Source organism: Cygnus atratus, chromosome 17, assembly GCF_013377495.2.
Source record: "Cygnus atratus isolate AKBS03 ecotype Queensland, Australia chromosome 17, CAtr_DNAZoo_HiC_assembly, whole genome shotgun sequence".
Taxonomy (NCBI): Eukaryota; Metazoa; Chordata; class Aves; order Anseriformes; family Anatidae; genus Cygnus; species Cygnus atratus.
The window spans coordinates 2942771-2965046 of NC_066378.1; the positions used below are offsets into that span (position 1 = coordinate 2942771).

Sequence of the window (22276 nt, forward strand, 5' to 3'; positions counted from 1 at the left end):
ACACAGCTGCTTCTGTTGTATGGGTCCTTCTGTATGTATGATGCTCGCATGCTCACCGCATGAGTCACCCTGCAGCAGGGCTGCCTCAGACTCATGTCTGGGGCATGGATTTCAAAAGCACTCAAGTGACCAAACTTAATGATTTTCAGCTGACTTCTAGTATTGTCCTAAACATGGAATTCTTACCCATAAACCACAGTGCTGCCCACGCTCTCCCCCCTCTTTCCCAGGCTCCGTCGTGTGCATGGCGGCACGTTCTTCTCTGCTGACCCTGCTGCAAGGTAAGAGTGCTCTGGCAGGCAGGTAGGGTGGGGAGCTGTGGGCAGGAGGGTTCACCAGAGGAGTTTGGGGGCTCTCTTGCACGTGCTTGCACACATTGTCTCAAAACATACATGGGCATTTGCACCTGTATGTATTCTTCCACTGTAGAAGCTGTTGTGTTGTTAAGCAGATATTCCTCCTTAGAGGTGGCTTCGTTTCTGTGATGGAAGGAAATGATTTGCTAAGCTCTGTTAAACTCCTTCATTACACCAGACAAAGTGGGAGAAAAAAGGTATTTTAAATATTTTGGTGACAAATTATATTTTGAGTGCTCAATTCCAGCAACAGAAAAATATGTGAAATGTAACCAAAGAGATTGCCTCATTCGTGGACTTGGTAAAGTAGGACACCCGTGTTCCCTCTGTCCTATTGTTGCCTGGGATGTCAGAAGAAGACAAGATTTATAAGAACTTGAGTTCTTAGGGGAACTTCTCACCCAGTAGCTCCCTGGGGCTTCAGCTAAACTGTGGGATATTCGGCGTTTCCCAACTCTTGCGTTGAAGACTGTCTCCTCTCTTCCCAGCTGCGAGATGTGGCTGCGCACCATTTCTGTTTGCTCCCCTCCCACGCTCTGGTTTCCGTAGGAAGGAATCCTGGGCATGTGAGTCAGGGAGCTGTAGCGTGCTCTGGTCGTGTCACCAGTCTGAATGATTCAGGGCTGAGACCGCACGACACACCTACCCCGTGATTTGCATATAGCCCTTGGGACGCTCAAAGCCACATTTTCCCAACACGCCAAGTTCTTGAGAAAATGCAACCACTTGTTTTGGTGCATAAATATAAACTTAACCCTTAAGAGCAGAAATCACATCTATGACCAGGTGCACCAGGGAAGAGAATCTGCTGCCCCCCTCCCCCCCCCCCTCCCAGCAATTCCCATACGTGCAGATATAATTTGGGGAGCGTGATGTCCCTTCTGGCTGTGTGCTGTGCTATTTGCACCACGTTCTCTCAGCTTCTGTTTCTCTCTCTCCTCCTGCTTTTTCCCCCTGTGTGAGAGCACTGGCGCCTACGATGGAAGGTCGTCAGTGAGGTTACTCAACTGGCTCCAAGTATTAAGACTTCCTGCTCTGCTACGATGAGCTGCCAAGCCCCCGCTCCCCGTTGCTCACCACAGACCCAGTGTCTGCCTCCCTACTCTTCTCATCCCCCTCCCTACCAATTCAGAAAGCCAGATGCCCATACAGCACACAGCGCGGGAGGGGAGGCACCCAAGCTACTTTCAGATGCATTTGTGTGAGTGCTGAAAGCAGTTTGGCCCCTGGGTGATGTTGTCAGTGTTGCTTATCAATGTGCGTGTCCCTGGGGCCAGGTGAGCCATCTCAGGGTGCGCGGGCGATGCCCCTCCAGAGTCTGCAGCAGGTTCCTGGGGGGGTCTGGCCCAGCAGTAAGGCTTTTATTCCCGTTGGGATAAGTTATCAGGTTTTTCAACGTGATCCTGGCCTGGATAACAGGGAAGGGGTTTGTAAAAAGTAGCTAAGGAGAGCGTGGTTTCTGTCCGTAGGTGTGAATTGGCTGCACAAGGACCTGTGACTTCCTTACAAAATGCTGGGGGGGTACAGATTGAAAAGAGTTAAAACCCTCTGCCCTAGCCATGAACCTGGGGAAAGACAAGAACCCTCCTGTGGCAAATGAAGTGAAACATCCCCAAAGGATGATGCAGCGATGGGTGAGCAGCTGTGGAGCAAGGGCAGAGAAGCAGCACCCTGGGGATTGCCTTTAAGTGTGGGGCTGCACCCAAAGGTACAGGAGATGGAGAAAGCTTTATTTACAGGAATGGAGCATGCACCAGAAGAGAAGGAACAGGATCCTGGGAGAAGAGAAAGAGAGAAATATGGTGGGAAGGGGGGAAATGGGATGATTGATAGCTATTTTTGTAAAATCCACGGGTGGGGGGGGATACTGCTCCAAAAAGCACCATAGAAAACAACCACGTCCAAGTGAAAACACAATTTTCTTTAGGAATAATAGACAAGCCCTACCTACTAATTGTTCAACAGGATGAGGAAAAACTGCTTGCTCCACCCTCGTAGGAGCTGAGGTGAGGTTAAAGCCACAGCTCCTTGGGAGAAGGCTCCAGCACTGCACACCCTGCTCTGGGCTACAGTAGCGTAGTGGCACCCAGCCGTCTGCCTCCTGGCTCCCCTTATGGGCAGTATGGGGGGCTCAGGTTTGCGAGGATCCTGCTCTCAAACCAGGGCAGAAGCAGCTGCTTTAGAGGAACTGATTTTAGTTCTGCAGCCGTGGCAGCATCCCTTTAACTCCGTCTCTGCTCACAACTCCCTTTCTTAAAGATCATGTCGGAGACTTCCTACTCCTGTGCCAGGCTGCTGGAGCACCAGCCAGAAGCTCTTTGTCTTCTTCTGGGACCTCTAAGGCTGCAGTAAACACACCTTGAGTTCTTCATGAACACCCCATCCGGGTTTGGCCCACTCTCTGCTAGGTTATGCTAAACTGAGACCACAGAGACCTCATTTCATTACTTCATTTGTGTAGGTGTAAAGTTATTTGAGTTCTCTGCAAACATGGGTATTCATTCATTTAGATTTGTTAATTTTCTGTAAGGTGAGAGAGCCAGTGAGAAAGCCAAAGCCTCACTATTAAACATCCAAGTGTGCTTAAAAACAATAATTAAAAAACATAAATCTTAAATTAACTGATTTGTAATTATGGTTTTGGTGTTCATCTTTCAGGGTGTTGCCACCAGCACACTAGCAGATTTTTGTTCTGGGGACTTGTAGCCAGACATCAACAATGAAAAGATGAGAAAAGCACTGAAATAGGAGAGGGGTGCCAACAGTAAGCTCTGTTGTGTCACAGGAACTGGGGGTAGCTATTGCCTTATTTCACTGCACCATAACTTAGCTGCTCCTTTAGTTGTTAGGGCTGTCACTTTGTAGGGATGCATTGCTCTGGGTAAGGGGTAAAGTGAGGCAAATGGGATGGGAGAAGGTTATAGATGTGAACTACAGGGATGTCCTCACTTTTTCAGGGGGTAGAAAATCAGGTGGAGTGTGTTTGCTCTTGCGCTGTGGCCATGAGCAACAAAGGAAAAGAGCAGGGGATTTATCTAGCTACAGTCTAATATTCTTTTGGCTGCAGCAAAGGCTGCAGCACTTCCCGACTATCGGCTGGCGCTTTCACTCACACACATCTGTGATTGATGGGCAGAGAGTATAAACACCTCATTAGTGCTATAATTCACTGGTTAGGGCTCAGACTGTGCTGTGGGAGGGAGGAAAAAAGAGTTGAGAAAGTTTAATAAAGAAAAAAAAATGGAAGAAGGAAAAGAACGGATGTAAAGGCCACACAAATCATTCCAGGGAGTTATCTGACCTGCTTTGAAAACTTTAATTGCTGATAATGGACAACCTGTTGGGTGGTATTTTATTAACACTAATAGATTTTTACGGGATATTTCTCACATTGCTCTCCCAGAGCCTGAGGAATACATTAAATATTAAAAGTTAATGCTCTTGGTTGCAGTTTCAAGGATGCCCTGCTGATAACGAGCTTTCCCGCAAGTTAGAAACCAGGAGAAAACATGAGCTGCTTTTGCCATTTACGGCCTCTGCAATAATAATGAGGAAAATACTTGAATCTTGTGTGCACCTTGCAGCTGAGATTCTCAAAAGTCCATCCTAAATGCTATGTAATGAAAGTGCTCAGCCCAGAGATAGTGGGTGTACCTAATCTTCAGTCATGGCTGTGCAAGAGCTGAGTTCCCGAGTCCCACGCTGAAATCAAATGCTTCTAAACCCCCATGTGCTCCTTTACATTTCAGTTATTCAAAGCAGAGGCCTGAACCAACAACTCATACCTGTTTCTCAAGAGAGCTTATGTCTGAAATGGATGTGCTATCATATTTTTCTTTAATATGCCTAATGGTTTTATAAAAGTGTTGCTTTCAGGCTGTTTTTTTTTGAAACAGAAATGACCCAGCTACCTGGAACAGAAACCTCAGAGTCTCAGGAAGCAGCTGCAGAAGCCTCTGAGAATGTGGGCAGCAAGGGGTTTTCTGGAAGGTGCTCTCAGCATCCCCAAGTCCTATGCACAGCGGAGAACCCTCCAAGTATGGAGAAAAAGGCCCGTTCTGTACTGTAAAGACATGGATTCGAGCAGCCAAAGAAGGAGAAGAAACGAATGCCAACATACTTTCCCTCCAGCAAACTGAAGGGAAAGTAAATTTGAAGCTGAGTGTGAACAGTAACCAGCTCATGTGGTGAGTCAGAGTGAGGTCTTGCATTAGAACTGAAAAGTCATAGTACACATTTCTGCTCGTGGGTGAAACCTGGCCTTCTTCTTTAGTGACTTCTTAGGACATGCCAGCCCTGTCAGCAGTTATGGCCTGGACCTAGAAAGCAAACTTGTATTTGTTATGCCCTGCCTCAGTTAGTTGCCTGTGGTGGCCTGTCTCTTTTGTCGTGCCATCTTCACTTGTGGGAGCAATGGTCTTGTTTTTGGACCTCATTCTGACCACTGTTTGTGCAGCCACCTTCTTGTGCCAAACCAAGCTGGACTGTATGGGCACATCCATGCTCTCTGGAACAGCACGGGTACAATCTTGGTGAGTAACTCTGCTTTCCAAGCTAGTTTGGCTGGAGAGCAGCTTCCCAGGCTTTTTTTGTGCAGGCAGCCAGCTAAGATCTTACCAAGAGCCTGTTGAATGATTCCAGCTACCAGGTCTAACCATAGACAGTCTACGAGAAGATGAATTTCTATACTTTATCTGTTTGTAGTCACCCCGTTAATACTTTGGGCTGGATTGGCATTGCGTTTCAACTCTTCTCGCCATTTTGCATTTCTGTACAAATAGTAAAAACTATTGAAACTACCTACTCAACCTTGACAGCCTTTCCCACCCTCTCTGCGCCAACAGGGCACTTTTCCTTCTGTACCCCATGCCCGATTCCTGTTGATGTTTGTCAGGTTAAACAAATGGTTGTGTTGCTTTAGAGTGGTGCAGACATGAACAGGGACTCCAGTTCAGTCTCCTCAGTGTGGCTTTAATGATCCAGATCTCATCTTGGCAACTTGAGCAGGCACTGCTAGTGCTACAGTTTTCTAAGGAAGTGAGGACTGACCACAAAGACCGGTTTTCTTCTCATATATAAGCCTGGCTTGGGTCAGTAATGTGTATTGCAGGTTTCAGACTTGGCCACGGAACACTTAACTAAGCCTGTCTTCACCAGAGAGCATTCTCCTTCAAGGAGTGGACATAAACTAGTCTATGTCAGTTAGTCTAGATGCCATGATTTTTTCCCCAGAACAGTCCACAAGGAATTTTGCAGCTTAAGTATGGATATGTAGGTTGTTACTAAGCAGAAGCATTTTGTCTTACAATAAATGACATCACCGCGGCTGCAAGGTAGGTGTAAGTAAAACTTGGAACTTCAGTGTCTGAGAGGCCTTACCTTTCAAGTTGGACAGGCTGCTGAATCCATGATGTAGGAGATGGGCAGGGCCTGCATCATGCTTTTCTCATACACAGGGACCTTAAATTGCTTGAAGTGAGCTCTGTCCAGGTGCTTTAGTAGTTACCTGAATTGTGCATCTTCCATCTGTGCGTCTGGGAAGAAGCTGCTTAGAGGGTATCAGGGAAGAAGGGACAGGAGACTTGGTGGAGTATTTCTTTCCAAGGGAGTGGATCCTTTGGCTCAGATGCTCCAGGATGCGCTTTGTTGCTAGACTGCTATTTAGCAATAAAACAGCCTCGGTTACTTAACGGGAATTGACTGCTTGGTCACTTCTCCGCCTGCCAGCCCATCCGTTCTCCCCGGCTTCCCTCCCATGCAATAATGACAGCTTTTCCTGATTGACCCCACAGGCTTACGAAAAACCTTTTTACTTAAACGTATATTGACCTCAGTCTTGCTGCCCAGTGAATTATGTCACAGCTGGCAATCTGAAAACCATAAATTAGACCTCAAACCTGTGGAGCTGTCTCCTAATGATACGGATCTGAGCCTTTATCGATGAAGGTTGTACCAGGTGCCTTCAAGTCTCTGACAGCTGGCAGGGGGAATACCCTTTTTATGTTTTGTTTTGTTTTGTTTTCTAAATTCATCCCATAGGCCCTGTGATTTCTTTTCTTTTCTTTCCTTTTTTTTTTTATTTCCCTTCCCTGTCTTTCTTTGTGGTGTGTATAAAATTTTGTTACTTGCCTTAACCTGCCCTTAAAAGGGGAAGAAAAGGGTGATGTCAAAATCTGAGGTGCTCTTAATTTTGGGGCGGTGTAAATTTTATCAGTCTTTCCTCCCTTCCTATTGATTGTGTGATGATTTTTTTTATTTTTTCCCCAATGTTATGTTCTAGACAAATGCACTAGACACATGAGAAATTTAATGATATGAAGCATTTCTCCCTTACTCTGTAATGCAGCATAATTCCAATAGATTCCCTTTACATTCATCATCTTTTCCCCCATGACTTGGGATGTACTTGCTTGTTGTCACTTTTTGGAGGAGAGATGGGGAATACTCCATGACATGTGAAGCATCACCATAAAACAGATCAAGCCTTCTGTCTCTGTACAAGTATTGACCCAGTAGGAAGGAGGGAACTAACTCCATGGCATTGTTTGTAAAAAGATCTGTGTTGTGCTTGACTTAAATAGTAAAAAAGCCAGAAGTTGTCATGATTCACTGTTCTTTTGGGGAGGAAGAGAGGCAGAGCTTGATCTTCCTCTTCAAGCAGACAGGAATAAGAATTAACTGTTCACACATCTTGCATGGGTGGCAGATCCAGAAAAGGAAGGATATTTGCTTGCTTTCCCACATCTCAAAATAGGGCTACATAAATAGTTTGTCTTTATCTATGCTGAAATACTCTGATAACAAAGCTGGAAAGAAGCTTGTTTTTCAGTTCTTCTAGCAGCAGTGGAAATGTTACCTTGGTGCTAGACCCATTTTGTGTTTGAGATCTTAGAGGCCTGATTTTATATCTGTGGCACATTCCTTCAGTGCGCCATGTGAATCCTTGAGCTCAGGAGTGTCCTGAGTTCAGGATATGTTACCACTTTCTCTAACCCAGCCAAGCTCCATGTCCAGACTTTGGAAAATGCAGAAGGGTACGTTTGGTGATAGCTATGGGCAGTATTCATGACGCTGTGGCCAGACCAGGCAAGGCTGACATCAGTTCAGGGTTGATGCTCTTGGCTCTGAATGTACTGAGTGAAGTTGTGAGGGCCCTCCGCACCTCTGGGGTGTTCAGTGCTAGGGATGGAGATCAGGCCCTAAGATAACAAGGTGATGAAAAGCACTTTCAGAAATACTGACACATAGACAGATGGATAAAAGAAGATGTTGTAAGAGAGTGTAGAAATAAATCCCTTTCATTCTGCTTTTGATCTTCTGAGTTTTTTTAATATACGTCATCAATGAGCTTATATCCTGCAATTTTAACAGCCTTACAAAGTGTTTCTAAAAGAAATAGATTTGTGCATGTATTTTAAAGACACCAGATTGGCATTGTCTTTATTAAGATGAAAATACTCCCCTGCAATATTCGCAATGTGACGTCTGTAGAACTGGCATGTGCAGCACTGCCCAGAGAACAAAACTGGCTGGAAATTTCCTCATCTGCTTTTGTTACTGGTGAGGACGTAAATGCAAATGACTTAAAGGTTGGACTGGTGGGAGAAAAATGAGTAGATTATGTATTTTATTCCCCTTTTACTAATGTAAAATGCAGGCACTGGTACAGACATTTGTGATTTTAATACAAGATTTTCAAGTAGATTGTGTCCCTTCAAAGAAAATATGAGCTCATAAATACTGCGAGATTAGAGGTACGGAGGCCTGGATGTGGCAACAGCTCAGAGTTTATGGCATTCCTCAAGGCATACGGTATAAGATGTTCTGTGACCTGGCTTTTATGAAGATCAAAAGGCTTAAAACCGTTGAGAATAAGATTTTCAAATTATCCAGGGGAGACACCAACTTGTCAAATGGAAGGAGGCCCTTTGAAGTGTGGAGATAAGGACCTTTCTAGCCTTCAGTCATATCTGAAAGCCATTTCCAGCCCAGCAGAGGAACGTGTCATTCAGCTGGATTGGGTTTGCCTATGTTGTACAGAGGAATGGACAAGCGGAGTTGGTGCAGGTAAACAGCTGACAGTATCTCTCAGCCAAGTTATAAACAGAACCTAAATTGAATGTTTGAAGAGGCTTGAAAGGGCATGGAAAATATAAAAACGTGTTGGAGGAGGTGGGAATTGCACATTTTTATGTTAATATTTCCCTGTGCTCTGGGACCACCATCCTGAGTCAAGCAGAGTATTTATCCTGGGGAGCTAAAACAGCAAGTATGTCGCTACATATATTATCTCAACCTTGTATTTGAGCATGGAGGAGCAGGTGGGAATGCTCAAAAAGAGCTTCTGGGTGGGAAAAGGGTGAAGAGAGACAGAGAATGGCCTCATACCTCTGCTTTCTGGCCAAGAAGCTGAGCCAGTGTGGGGCCAGGAGGGAGGAAGCAATTCACTGCTCTTGTAGGCCAGGAATAACTTGCCACTGGTAGAAAATAGCTGTGGAAGAAGTATTTTGTGGAGAAGCTCCTGCTAAGGCAGGGCAGCTGCACAGCTCTGCTTTTCAAGCTGTCCCAGAGCTCGCCATCTTGTACAAATGCTTACATATTTGTTCATTCCCTTCTCAGATTCCCCTGTCTGGTTGGCATCGGCAGCTGGATTATCAAGATGTCTTGACAAAGTACTTCTGCACAGTATTTTTCATGTAATCAAAAGCTGTTAGCACTGAAATATCTTCCCCAGAAAGGATTCTCCTGAGCTGGTAAGAATAATTTCTGGTCACATTTATAGAAGTTTAATTGGCATCTAGACAAGATAACCATCCATTATGTTTTGTGTTCTTTGTGCTGATGAACTAAGGATACACAGTGTTTTCAGTCCATAAAGAGTGACCATTTACTTTCAGTCTAATGACTTTTTAAGAGAAAACAGCTAAACAAGACAGACTGAGAATAAAGTTTGCATGGCAGACGCTATTTGATGTTTCCTCTGTAATAAGCTACATCTCTTGGCTGACAGTAAGTTGTCCAGAAGTTGTCCAAAGCTCAAGGTGAAAACAATGGTAGGAATGGCCTTATATTCCATGTGCAAGCATTGAATTTCCTCACGGCAATGTAATTTTTTGAAAATCTTGTCCTAATTATCACAGCTCACATAGATGCTCTCTAGGAACTATTGTACATAGAATTAGTCAGAAACATTTTGACAGTGTGGTTTTCCATTGGAAAATGACATTCTGGCAAAAATTAAATGGTTGAAGAAATCACATTGATTTGACTTTTTTTTTTTCTTCAGGGCAACATTATTGTTGCTCAGAGATGAGCCTGAACGGGTTGAAGCCATTGTTTTTATTTAGTTGTTCTTTTTCTTTCCAAGTGGTGTTTTGTTTTTTGCTTCTCTTTCTAGTAGTATGTAGTAGAGCATAAAACATTTGCAACATATTTCAGTGGGCTCAAAATAAAGTTGTGGAGGAAATACTGAGCTTTTGGGGGTCTTTTCCAAAGCAAAACATAAGTAAGTAATGAAAATACAAAATTCTTTATCAAATGGAAATTTATTCTTTTGCTGCCCACAGGCTGAACCGTGCATGCTTTACAGATATTCTGGAAGTACTGCAGGAGGAGCTCACTGTTCTTCTCAGCAAAGCTTTCTTTTTTGTCACTTCTGACTTCCAGTTTCCTGTGTCATCCTTCTTAAAGCACCAATTTCCCAAATACTAGGACAGAGAGAACTATGTTGTCAGCTTTCCACTTACCAGTGTAATGAGTAGGATCCTGCGTTAACGGGCCCACAGGTCTGATTCATGGAGGAAATTACTGTGTCCCTGTATCCTTTTAATTGTAGGTTTTAAAACCAAAGCATGGAGATGCACATAAATTATTACATTGTCGTTTAAACTGGAGTCAGTCCAGTGTGAACCCTGAGCGCCTGGAGCTGCTCCAGCAGAGTGGCAGGAACGAGGCTGAGAGTCCTAGTAAACACCACATGATTTTCTGGTATTTGCAGGGCATCTGTTTTCCCTGCCCTTGCTGTACCTTTGTCTGGTCTGGAGAAGATCCTGGGTGACTGGTGATTTTATTATGGCCTGGCACATTTGAGGGTAAGCCATTTGGCCTGTCAGCGTGCTCCCAGAAGAAAAGCTTCAGTGAAAAAACCTTGCTCTGGGCTTTGAAATCTGAACTGCAGCCAATTCCAGCTGAGGGATGTGACGATTGCCTTTTGCTGTGAAGTTGCCATCTGAACAATGACACTGTTGTGTGGTTTGAAAAGACAAGGAGCAATGAAAAGGATAAGTGTGTGTCATATGTGGGACTGGGTAGGTACCAGATAGAAAGCAGCCCAGGCCCTCATCGTATCCTTACATGGTGTGCCTCAAAATCCACATTTAGAGCTGTTTCAAGGGGACACGTGCATCCCAAGTTTTCTACTCATGGAGAATTTGTTTTTTACAAGCTGTATTTCGCTAGACCATCTGGTCATGCTGCTGCTCCTTTGAAAGCTATGCCTTATTAAATAGTCCTGGGAACTCAAGAAGGAAAGTCGCAGGAGGGAAGAAGGGAGGAAGATTTCCAAGAGATGTGCTTTTCCTTAATAAAATAATAGTCTAAGGAGATCACAGCTTGTAACAACCAGTGAGATTCTGCTGCTAATATTCTCTGCAAAACTTCTCAGGGCTCTGCTTCGCAAAGCAGAATCCAGCTGCATCATGCATATGCTGTACAGCTCTCCTGAAATCAAATTGGCCATGGCACAGAAATGAGTGTTATTCTGTATTTGTCCAAATTACAGTATCTCATCTTTTGTTCTCAATTTACTGGGACAAAAAGCTCCTCTCTTAGAAATTGGTATTTGCCACTCCCGTAAGACACCAGCTGAAGTCATTGCACTAGGCCTCGCCATTTCTTGTGAAATGCTTGGACAAGACTGCAAATGGTGAGGAGGAGACCAAGAGAGATGTGTGGCTGTTGCGTCCCTTTTGCAGACGCAGAACTGAGGCCTGGGTTTTGAAAAATTTGCCTTGAATCTAAAAAAGAGGTGGGAGCAGAATCAGTACAGCAACTCAGCTGTTCTGAGAAACACTCTTTTAGGCTGTTATTTTTCTATGACGGGTGAAACACCTAGCCTGAATTTTAAAGATTATTGTTGTTTATGAAAGGAGACCTGCCAGCCTTGCTTTTGTACCTGCATGGTCTATATTGTGTGGTGAGGACTTATATTTTCCTACCCAGGAACTTCAGTGCACCTCAGATTAATATTTGAGAGTTGTTTGCCTGCACTTCTCATAAGGGTCCAAGCACAGATACAGCTACAACAAACTGGAATCCCAGGAGAGTGTCTAAAGTGGTGAAACCCGACAAAGACAAAACTGGGGTCTGGGTAAAGAGCACTTATCCAGGGATGTACGGTAGCCTGCGGTAGAGCTCATTGCTAGAGGAGAGAGAGCTCCAACAGGGTAAAACAGTTATCCAAGCGTTCAGTTACAGATTTAGGGTAACCCTGGCTTTTGGGAATTCCCCCAGGGCCTCAAAGGTTTGATATTCAGGATTTCCATAGGAATAGGGCATTTAGAACTTTTATTCTATTTTATTTGGGTGTTTTAAAACTGGTGGTGTTACAGTGAACCTTGTATTGCCATCTTGTCCTGTGAAAAGCAAGCTGGCTTACAGGCTTTAGGAATTTACCATGTGCTTTGTTCTAGCCTAAAATATTATTAAAATATTAGGTTCTAGCCTAAACATTATCATATTTAATATTAAAACATGGATATAAAGCTCAGTGTTTCCAAACAGTTTTATATACTCCTATGAATTTACCTAAGTATCAGGCTTTACATGGACAGTTAGAAAAGCCACAGTTACATTTACATTCTAATTAGGAACAGAAATCCTGTAAAGGGGACAAGGAAGAATAATTAGTGTTAAGAGCTGCATTTCTTCAGAGCCAGGGTAACTCAAAACTACCAGCAAGGGGTAACTTATGTTCTGCTGTGGAAGCAGATTTTGGATGATATGAACCAGCACCTTGATGAGGGTGACAGCTTGGTGTTAGCCCACTGGTGACCAGAAGGTAGAAATAGAATCATAGAATCATTATAGAGCAAAAAAATGTTCACGTTTTCCCAAAAGATTAAAAACATTTGGATAAACAATGTTTTAAACAATGTAACCCCAGCTACCAGCTTATTTTCTTCACCCTACTGTCCATTTATTGTGTGGATGTGGAAAGCCCCTTTAGTAATCCTGTCTGTTATGGGCTACAGATATTTTCATCTGTCCAGCAGTGCAGTGTTGTAAGAAGCAATACAAATGCTATTTGCTATTTACTACTAAAAAGCGTAGTGAAAAAGCTAGTGTTGCAAGATGAAGCATCCCTGTCAAGGTTACACCTCGTTCCAAGAGGCTGTCCATACCCATTTCCCATGGGTTAGGAGTATGCTATTGCAATTCTTCATGAGATCTTTCTTACACAAGCTACAGACCTTGTAAGATCTTTCATTCCCTTTGTCCAGACTAAGAGCAGATGTTGGGAGAGGATCCAGACCTGTGTATTACACTTAGAAGAGGCCACATGTATACATCCCCTTTCTTTCTACAGCTGTGATATACAGTGTATGCACCTTATTATCAGAGAGAGATCCAGAGTACAGGGCAAAGTATAGGGTAACTAGCATAATGCAGGGTCTTGGGAGATTTCTCCCTGTTTAGAAATGCTGGAAGAATTGTATGTGGAAAGCCAAACTTGGGAAGAAAAGGACGGGGGTGAGGAAGGAGGAACCATTTTAAATATAAAAATGTCTGATGGGAATAGGGAAGTGAGAGGTTTCAAGGCTATATGAGCTAGTGTCATGTGCAAGGATAAGAGAGCCTTGATTTAGGCTAGAGACGAGCCAGCAAGCAAGGAATTTGCTCCAGACAGAGAGTCCTTCATAGATTCAGCATGCTACTATAGCTAACAATCATGTCAATACGGTTTAAAAGGTGCTTCAGAGGAATTGGGAAGGAAAGACAAATAAGGTGGGTGGCTGAGGGAGGAATGGAAAGTCCAGTGGTTACTGAGTGAGGCTTGAGTGTGATGAAAATCCTGGCTGTGCTCCAGTACAAGATTTCCTATCACATTAATTATATTGCAACAGGCTCCAGGGCTTTCTGTGATACAGACTTTGTATATCAAAAAAGTTACACAGATATCGTGTGTGTGTGTTTGTAATAAGATAAGCTCATTCTGTCATCTCCAAGCCTTCCACTAGGATGCCTTCAAAGACGGAGCCTGAGACTCCTTGGTGCTGTTCCCTTTGTGCATATGGGCAGAAAGCAAATGTTTTATGGGGAAGGAGGAATAATCAGGTCTTGGAAATGTCATGTTTATCTCAAACTGTAATTCAGTCCACTCTTTTTGTTAAAATACATGTGCTCTTGGATGGCATTTTTGTGGTACCGAAAGGTCTTATTTCAAAAGTGTTTCTTCCTTTGAAAATATGGTTACATACTCTGTTGTCTGGGAAAGGGACTGAAGTGAAGATTCTCTCTTTCTTCCCCTTTGCAAAACAAGGCCTAAGAACTTAATGGCTACAGGAACAGTGTAGTCTATTCACCCCCATGGCAGCTGAAGAGAAGTGTCTTCAGATAAAGGCCATGTAACCTTGCTGGTTTTATGTAATGGGGAAGATATGACTGTAACACTCACCTTGAAAGGCTGTAACACAATGTATGTAAGGCTGCCTTAGGCCTGGGATGTGAAGACTGTAAGGTCTGATTCTTACTAAGACAATTGGAGTAGGAATGAGGTTGGGTTTAAGCCTCCTTTATCATGGAGGTGTGGAGGTGTTGAAGAGGACAGAAAACCACTGGAATCCAGTTCATTGCCACCACATCACTATCCGTCTCCTTTGTGCTACAGGCTAAGCCCACAGCTTCTGGTTTGCCAAGGAAGACCACAAAGCAGGAAATAATTCTCGGAGGCTGATTCCAGCTCCTTCTTTCAATCCAAAAGTGAATAAAGAGCAAAGAATCAGGCCTATTCTGGAGCATCCCACCTGCCCCTCCCAGCCTAGGGGCACACTGGCTGTTAGGATATGGAGCATCCTCTGCTTCTGCCTCCTCTGGTGTGGCCAAAGCAGAGTTAAGCCTCCTCCTCTATTTCTTCCCCCCCTAAAAGTGCATTATGGGATTCTCTTTTCTGCTTCTCCCTCCTCTCTCCAGAGCTGTGTGTTTGAAATGATATCTATTTCTCTTTGTGACAGCACACCGTGACTGCTGCCTTGACATTCTCCCGAGCTGACATCCCGACCGGTATGACACTGATGCCTTTGGGCAGAAATCAGAGCCGGTTTGCTCCATGCCTCTGCGTAGCCACGATGCCTGTAGCGCCTCTGAGAGCCCCCAGTGCCCTGGTGGGGAAATGGAGCGAGCACGTGGGCCCCAAATGAACTCCAGGAAGAGATTATCCACAGGCATTATCCACAGCGATCTTGCTACCCATTTCCAGTTTAAAGTGTTTGTGTTGATGTCGTTTTTTTCCCGTTTTCTTTTTCTTCTTTCTTTTCTTGCCCTTCTTCACCTGCCTGTGAGAGGGTTGGTTTCCTGTTTCTCCCCCGGTGGCAGAGTCCTTGGGGAGCTGGGCTTTTGTGAGCTGGAAAAAGAGTGCACAAGCGTCTGATCAGCCCTTATTAGTGTTGAGAAGGATCTAATAGTTCCTGGCTTCTGGGACCATTACCTGTCATTTAGTTTTATTAAGTCAGTGATGAGAAAGTTTAAAATTAAAGGCTTTGTAAATTGGATTCCAGTTTGAAAGGGAGGCACCTACCAGGAAGTTAGCACTGAAGCTTGCAGATGGGCCACTGGGAACAACACCAGGCTCGAGCATTTATCTTTAGCTGCTTTGACAAAGATCCTGTGCCAAGGCAGGGAGGGGGGATGGTTTGTGGCAAAGCCTCAGGGTATCCAGAAATCTTCAGCTCTGTGAACAATATATTCCCTCCTTTGGCAGGCTATTCGCATTCAGACCTCCAGCAACTGTTGAAGAGGAAGGGTGGTCTTCTGGCTGAGTCATTACCCAGAGCTGTGAGACCTGATTCAGCTGAAATGAGAGCAGGCAAGTCATTTCATCTCCTTGTGGTTCTTCTCCTGATTTGTAAAGAGGAGGAACTAGTATTAATTTTTTTTTCTTACCTATTACCTGTTTTAAATAGCTCTTTGAGACAGGTACTGTCCCCGACTCTTTCACTTACAATAAAAGCTCCAACTGATTTGAGTCTACAGAGCAAAAATAAAGACCATAAGTCCATAACAGAAAGTAGGCAGAATGGATAAGCCACCTATTTAAGAGAAACGTCTCATTTGTAGGGCTTGTAACATTGTATTATTCTCTGCTTTTGAGACTTATATTTGAATTAGCCATCCAAATGCACTTGCAAATGAAATACCCCAATTGCGATAAAGCAATCCAGCTAACTAATTATGGTGTGACAAGGGAAGCTTAGAGGCCAATCACAACAAAGAGCTGCTGTCACTCCTGTTTTCTCAGATGAATAAAAGTCTTACGGTGACATTGCTCTGATGAGAAGCAGCATGAACTAGTGGGTAGCAAGTACAGTCTGGCAATCAGCATTCTTGGTTATTATGCCTTAATTTATCTTTGACTTTCTGACATCAGAGAAGTCACCTGAGGTCAGAATTTAAAGGTGACTCCTGCCCATCCTTCCATTGTTAGCTGTACAGATTGTGCTTACGTGGCTTTACTTGAAGATTGGAGGTTCACACTTTGTCTCTGAAAGGCAGAGGATAGTACCCACCAAAGCACAGGCTTATCCTGTAAATAATAGATTGCGAAAGTGTTTTTTCTCCTGAAGGCAGAATGCACAAGGATGAAACAGAGATTCCCTTTAGAGTAATCGTTTATTGGAAAAGTTTACTTCAGGTTCTTCCATGGCATTTTTCATCTCCCTGTTTCCTCTGCCATTTTTGTCCAGGTTTAACAGTCTGGAAGAGATGCCCTCTGACTATCTGCTCTGGTGGATCATCTGTCCACCCATACATCCAAGCTTCAGATGTCAGTCCTCACCTTTAAGGTAGGTTCAACCTTGTTTTAAGAACCTGGATTGAGAGCAAAGTCTCACACTGTACAAACTCACAGTGAAAGGTGTGTTTTGCATGTTCTTTCCCCAGAGAGCTTCCAAACCACACTGACAGGAGGTGGGACAATGTACCCCCAGGAAACTGGGACACTAGATAAGGCTGGACTGCACTAGTGCAGAGAGTAGGCACTGCAAACAACCTTGGACCCAATATTCCTGCAAAGTGAGACTAAACATGTATAACTCCAGGCCATTCTTCCTGTCCCTGCATAGACATAGCAGTTCCTTGACTTCAGCTAATTACCATGCTCCCTTGAAGGAGATGTGATGCCTCTCCCAAGCTTCTGTGCTAGCATCATGAGAGAACTGATCTCTGGGCTATTCAGTGGTTACTTACATCATTCTTGTGTTTCCAGCCATGTGACTTGACCGCAGGCTTTCAGAAGGTAATCTGGGGAGATTTTATCAAATGTAAAATGTTCCTAGACGTTACTGGAGCCATGATGTAATGAACCAAGGTTTTGTTCTTTAAATTCCTATTTGCTGAAAACCACAGGCCCCAAAAAACTGTTCCAGAGAAGCTGCAGAGTTGTAAGAAGAAGACTGAGATCTTGCGCTGGGGCAAGCCATTGTCTGCTGCAGCGCTGGGGAGAAAGGGTTTCCAGCTGAGTCCTGTGTTACTGGCTTGGTGAGGTCTGGGTTGAACCTCTGATTTGGACAACAGCCTCTTCACAAGAGCCACTCTGTTGTTTCTGCTGCTGGGCTGGGAGGTGTTCCAGAGGAAAAGGGAGCGTGACCAGGCCTGCAGTGAACCTGGCTGCTCCTAATTTGTTGCTTGTTTGGAGCTTTGGTATTTGCTGTAACTGTGGCTGTTTCCTTTCCTGTGAAGACAGTCCCAGTCCACAGTGTTGCCTCAAAATACCAAAAAGGTGACCCCCTCATGTAACACCCCTCAGTAGTATCATCTGTGCTGGAGCTGAGAACCTAGTTTGCAGTATCTCATAGCTCTGAAACACCTTTAAACCCCTTTTTCGAAGGACAATGATTCCTGTGTCACACGTCCGTGAAAGTCTTCCTGGCATATTTTTATCTACCCAGGCTGGGTTGAGACAATGCTGAATTGATGCTTTGGATTTCAGTACCTATTGAAATCCCCTGAACAAATGATGCTATTAATTATGGGGTATGGCTTTGATGAACGATGCATAAGGGACAACATTTCATTTTGTCTAAGGGGAGGTAAGTGGGATGGGGAGCTTCTGAGTGTTCAGTGATGCAGGAGAGGTCCTGGGTGTTGCCTGATCAAGGGGAAGTTGCTTCCTCTCTGTAGAGTGCTGTAAACCCAGTGTCAAGTCAGTGTGGCATCTGGGTTTTGTCACCTTCTGGTGGGGCAACCTCTTCATACGTCAGATTTTCACAGGCAGAAACCAATTCAGCACTTTACCTAAAAAGCTTGGAGAATTACTCTAAGAATTATAATTTAGTCTTAAATGGCTTCAGATCTGCCTACCTGACGGACTGCCCCATCCCCAGGCCATTTTAACACCAGAGTAATGAGTTAGGGATTCAGGTCCTTATTCAGATACATGAGATGGGGTAGGGTCATGGGACATTCTCAAGGAGCACATCGGGATCTTGGCACTGTGTCTTTCCCCACATCTTTTGGAACTGCCCCAAATTGGTGAACAGGAGTCTAATGAAAGCCATTTATATGACAAGGTTGTAAGAGAGGCTTGTTCCTTGCGTGATGTAAAAGGCTCTTTCGTAGCTTTGATTTAGTAGCTAGCCAAGTTAATTTCTGTGTATGTGTCATTATGTTTTGGTGCTGGGAGGTCATGATTATGCTAAAAAGCTGAATGAATTTTTGGGACACCTGAAGCTTTTGTTCTGTACAGACAACCCTACTTGTCATTTAAACCTAGTTCATCAGAGCTATCTGAGAACATCTGTAGCTGGCTTTCACAAAGGTTCTTCTGGACAGGGTAATGCAGCGTTAGAAAACTATTTTGGGGGGGACAAGAGGATTACTCTCAGTAGTGGGACTGCTGGGTAGTAAGTTTGTGAGATAAGTAAGTTTGTGAGCCATACCAGCTGGTGTGACTGGTGGAAAACAAGACCACTGAAAAGAGACAGAAGAAGGAAAATCAGGAGAAGAAAGTGGCATTGAAAGTAAGGATATTGTGAGGAGAGTATTCACTCCTGTTAAAGCACCCAAAATGACAAGAAACTAATCGGAGTGCATGACACTAAGCTGTAATGAAGAGGAGTCTTAGCAAAGACAGAAGGTGGGATTTCTTTTAACTGAGTTTAGGTGTTTACATTGCGGTTGCTTACATGATTTAGTCATCCATGTTCCTGTTTAATGATTCACTTCACGATAATGTGAATCATGCCTTGGAAATCTCTATTTCTTATTATTAACTCTAAAGGTTTCCTACTGATACTGGCCCAGGTGGAGAAATCTATACTGCGTTCATCTTCCTTTGTCAGAAATGCACCCAGTGTGTCAGGGAAAGAAAACAGGTGTCAGGATTAGAGGGAGGGAGACTTCACTGCAGTAACAGGGCAGAAGCTCTCATAAGGAGGCTTTGGAGTCACGAGGACCAGAAGAACCCTTTAGGTAATAAGTTTAAAACAAATACAAGGAAATAATTTGTGACATTAGTGGCTACGTAAATTGCGGAAGTCATTGGAAAGTTACACAATGGCCAAAAGCACAAATACGTCCAGAGCACATTCAGATGTGTAAATGGAGGGTGGCTCCGTTGATGGTAGCGCTAGCCACCTGTTGTAGGCTGCCTTTAAGCATTATTGAAACAATGGCCAGGTAAAACAGGGAAAGGTCAGTCCTGTGAGGACCTGTTTTGTTTGGTTTTTTGTTTGTTTGTTTGTTTGTTTTTCTCTAAGTGTCTGCTCCTGTCTACTTGTATATATCAGGTACCGAGCTAGGTTGATTTTTGGTCTGACCCTGTATAGCATTTCTTATTCTTGTTCCAAGTGCTTCTTGCATCCTTCTGCCCTTATGACTCCACTGGAAGGTTTCACTGTTTTTTGTCAGTCTAGTGTGTATGCCTGCTTTTGTGTCCAGCCTGTCGACATACATCGACACGTAGGACATGACTACAATGGGACCAGGTGTGAGTGGTCAGACACCATTTCTACATACCAGTAAGATTAAGGGGATGTTACCCTTGTACCTTGTTTTTTGCAGGACATGAAATGTCTCTAGCCAGCCAGTCTTGCTTCTTTTAGGGCTCCCCAGACTCAAGGGGTGTTTTCCTTCCAAAAATAAGGCATACAAATCCAGAAACGTGATTTCCAAATAGCCTGCGAAGGTGAGAATTAAAGACAAGCATGAGTCCTCTTTCGGCTCAGACTGTCATGTGGGCATGCTCATGCTGTGTGGCAGGACAAACTGTTGAGACATCTGGATGGGTTCATGTGAGTCCGGGGGTTTTGAATCATTTTGCTTGGGAAATCCCACAGTACTCCACTCATTTCACTGACAGGCAGCTCATGCCTCCGCATGACAAAACAGAGACAGACCTTTTGCAAAGCATAACAGAGTAGGATGTTCTGTTTGCAGTCCAAAATTGCTCTCGCAGTAACATCATCCGACTAGTTTAGCCTTCCAGATGGAGCAGGGTATGTATCTAGCAGAGATGTGATGTAGAAACATCCAGAAGGCTTTTTTTTTTTTTTTTTTGATAGTTCTGGACAAAACCTGTTCCCATCCTCCTTGGTTTTACATGTCTAATTCCAGTGATCCGGTTTCCATATGGTGTTTAACATCACCACTCATGAGTCTTCCCAGCTGAGGATCTATTTGATACCCTTCAACTGAAAGACTCCTGACGTGCATCGACAGACACCTGTAATATCGGGCTGAGCAGGGCATTTAAATGTATTCTTGGCTGAAACTAGGCCTGAGAGTGGGTGAAACTTGGCACTGAGGGGGGAACATGAAGTGAATGCCCCATGAAAAACATTTAAAATGTAGGAAGGGTATGAACTTGGAGCCAATGTTTACTGCATTTTAATGCGGTTATAGGGCAGTCGTCTGACCTCCTCACCTAATTTGCAAATAATCTTGTCAGAACAAATTAGCCCATGCTGAGCCTGTGCTGTTGAGACTAGATGGTTATCAGGACCTGTGCTAGCTAATTTTAAGGTAGCTCTGATGTCTCTACAGTACAGTGCAGTGACAGTGACTGCAGTGCAGGGGTGTGCTTTTGTATTAAACACAACGTATGCACAAAAACACTTGTCTACAGAAACCTGGAATTAATGGTCTTCCTGTCTGGTTTCTTTCAGGCCATTTCTGTTTCAGGGCTGAGTGTTGAAAATAGAGATTTGAAGTACATTGAAACTGCAGCTCTGAACTCTGTGAAGTGCTTAATTCATCCTAATAGAGGTGTTCACTCTAAACCCGAAAAGCTCTTAGTTGAGATTTAGCCTGTGGTTTGATATTACAAATTGTTTGGTGGTAACATTGGTTTAAGATGTTGTCTCCTGGCCTCTTGTTAGTACTGCTGTGCTGGCAAAACTACTCATGTGGTTGGGAACCAGATGGGAGGAGCAAGCTAACCTCACAAAAAATAAAATGAAATGAAATGAAATAAAATAAAATAAGTTTGTTGTGTTTGTTTGTTTGTTTAAAGCAGGAAAATTTCCTCAGTCTGGTTCAGAGCCTGGTCACACAGTTTTGCTGGCAGAAATGAGTGGAAAGAGCACTTTGGCATGGAGGGGAAATGAGCAACAGAAGGTGAAAGGTGAGCAGCAATTACAGATTCTGGTAATGCGACTGTGTACTTTAAAATATCAGATCATGATCTGGAAGTGATCTCAGCATGTAAAAAATGCTCAAATACCTCTAAAATTGTTGGTCTTAATCTTCAATTTTAGGTGTCTTGGCAGACACTTCCAATCTGTGTCCTTATCTCACAGTTTCCAGCCATCTTCAAAGACTTTTCCAGCTTCTTGTGTTTTGCAAGTTCAAAATCCTGCAGCATCCTGGTACTGAAAATGTGGGAACGAACAAAATAATTCGAGCTGAATGACAGTGTAAGTATCAGTTGTCACTTCAAGGAATGTATCTTTCATTTCCGTAATGAGTTTGTTGAGAAAGATCCCATTTTAATATAAATGAAAGCAGAATTTCATGGTGACTTTGTCAAATCTAGAAGATGTTGTCATTTAAATCCAGTTTGCCACGGAACATAAAGATCATTTGCTCTATACCACATCAAACCATCTAAATACAGAGGTACGCTGAAGAATATGGTGAGGTACCTGGAAAAAAAAAAAATCTATGAAAAGAACAAACTTTCAAGGCACTAGAAAGTGGAAAACTAATCTCATTGAAAGTTTGCTGACACATTCCCAGGAATGGAGTTGTCTGATAAATAAATCAAACAAAAAAAATCCAGAACACAGTGGAATGCCCAAATGATTTGGTTAAAGAAACCTTTGCTTTGTTTAATAAATCCTGATGGCTTTGATGAAATTTCCGTTTGCAAATCTGAGTTTTATTTGACAGGAGAAAATTTGTATCTCCAGTCTGAGAAAAAATGTCTTGTCTGCCTTCTTCCATCCGTCTGTCTCTGCATCAACAGAACAAAATTCAAATAGTTTCCAAAGAGCATCTGGCATATATGCTGAAAACAAAACTTAACATCTCTTCAGCTATATACACATGTATATCCTAATATTATAATGCTCTAAACAGCTCGAAATCTCAAATATGTCCACTGATTCATGTACCTGATTAATGAAACTGCTTGGTCCTGAGGTGTGGAGTTTGCCCCTCAGTTAACCAGGAAGTTCGTTACGTTTCTGACCTGGTCCATGCCCCTG

At 43.5% G+C, this 22276-nt stretch overlaps 2 long non-coding RNA genes across 3 annotated transcripts; both read left to right on the forward strand.

Moving 5' to 3' along the window:
• The first annotated feature begins 227 nt into the window (after positions 1-227).
• LOC118252950 (uncharacterized) lies at positions 228-15439 on the forward strand. Its single transcript, XR_004780298.2, has 6 exons — positions 228-281; positions 4253-4543; positions 8250-8423; positions 8976-9109; positions 14588-14840; positions 15334-15439. It is a non-coding gene; the product is annotated as an uncharacterized LOC118252950 (long non-coding RNA).
• An 873-nt stretch (positions 15440-16312) lies between these two features.
• LOC118252949 (uncharacterized) lies at positions 16313-21784 on the forward strand. 2 transcript variants are annotated; one of them, XR_004780297.2, is made up of 3 exons: positions 16313-16414; positions 21082-21192; positions 21326-21784. It is a non-coding gene; the product is annotated as an uncharacterized LOC118252949 (long non-coding RNA). The 2 variants fall into 2 exon arrangements; XR_004780296.2 differs by having other exon boundaries at positions 16321-16414; positions 21085-21192.
• Positions 21785-22276: the final 492 nt, after the last annotated feature.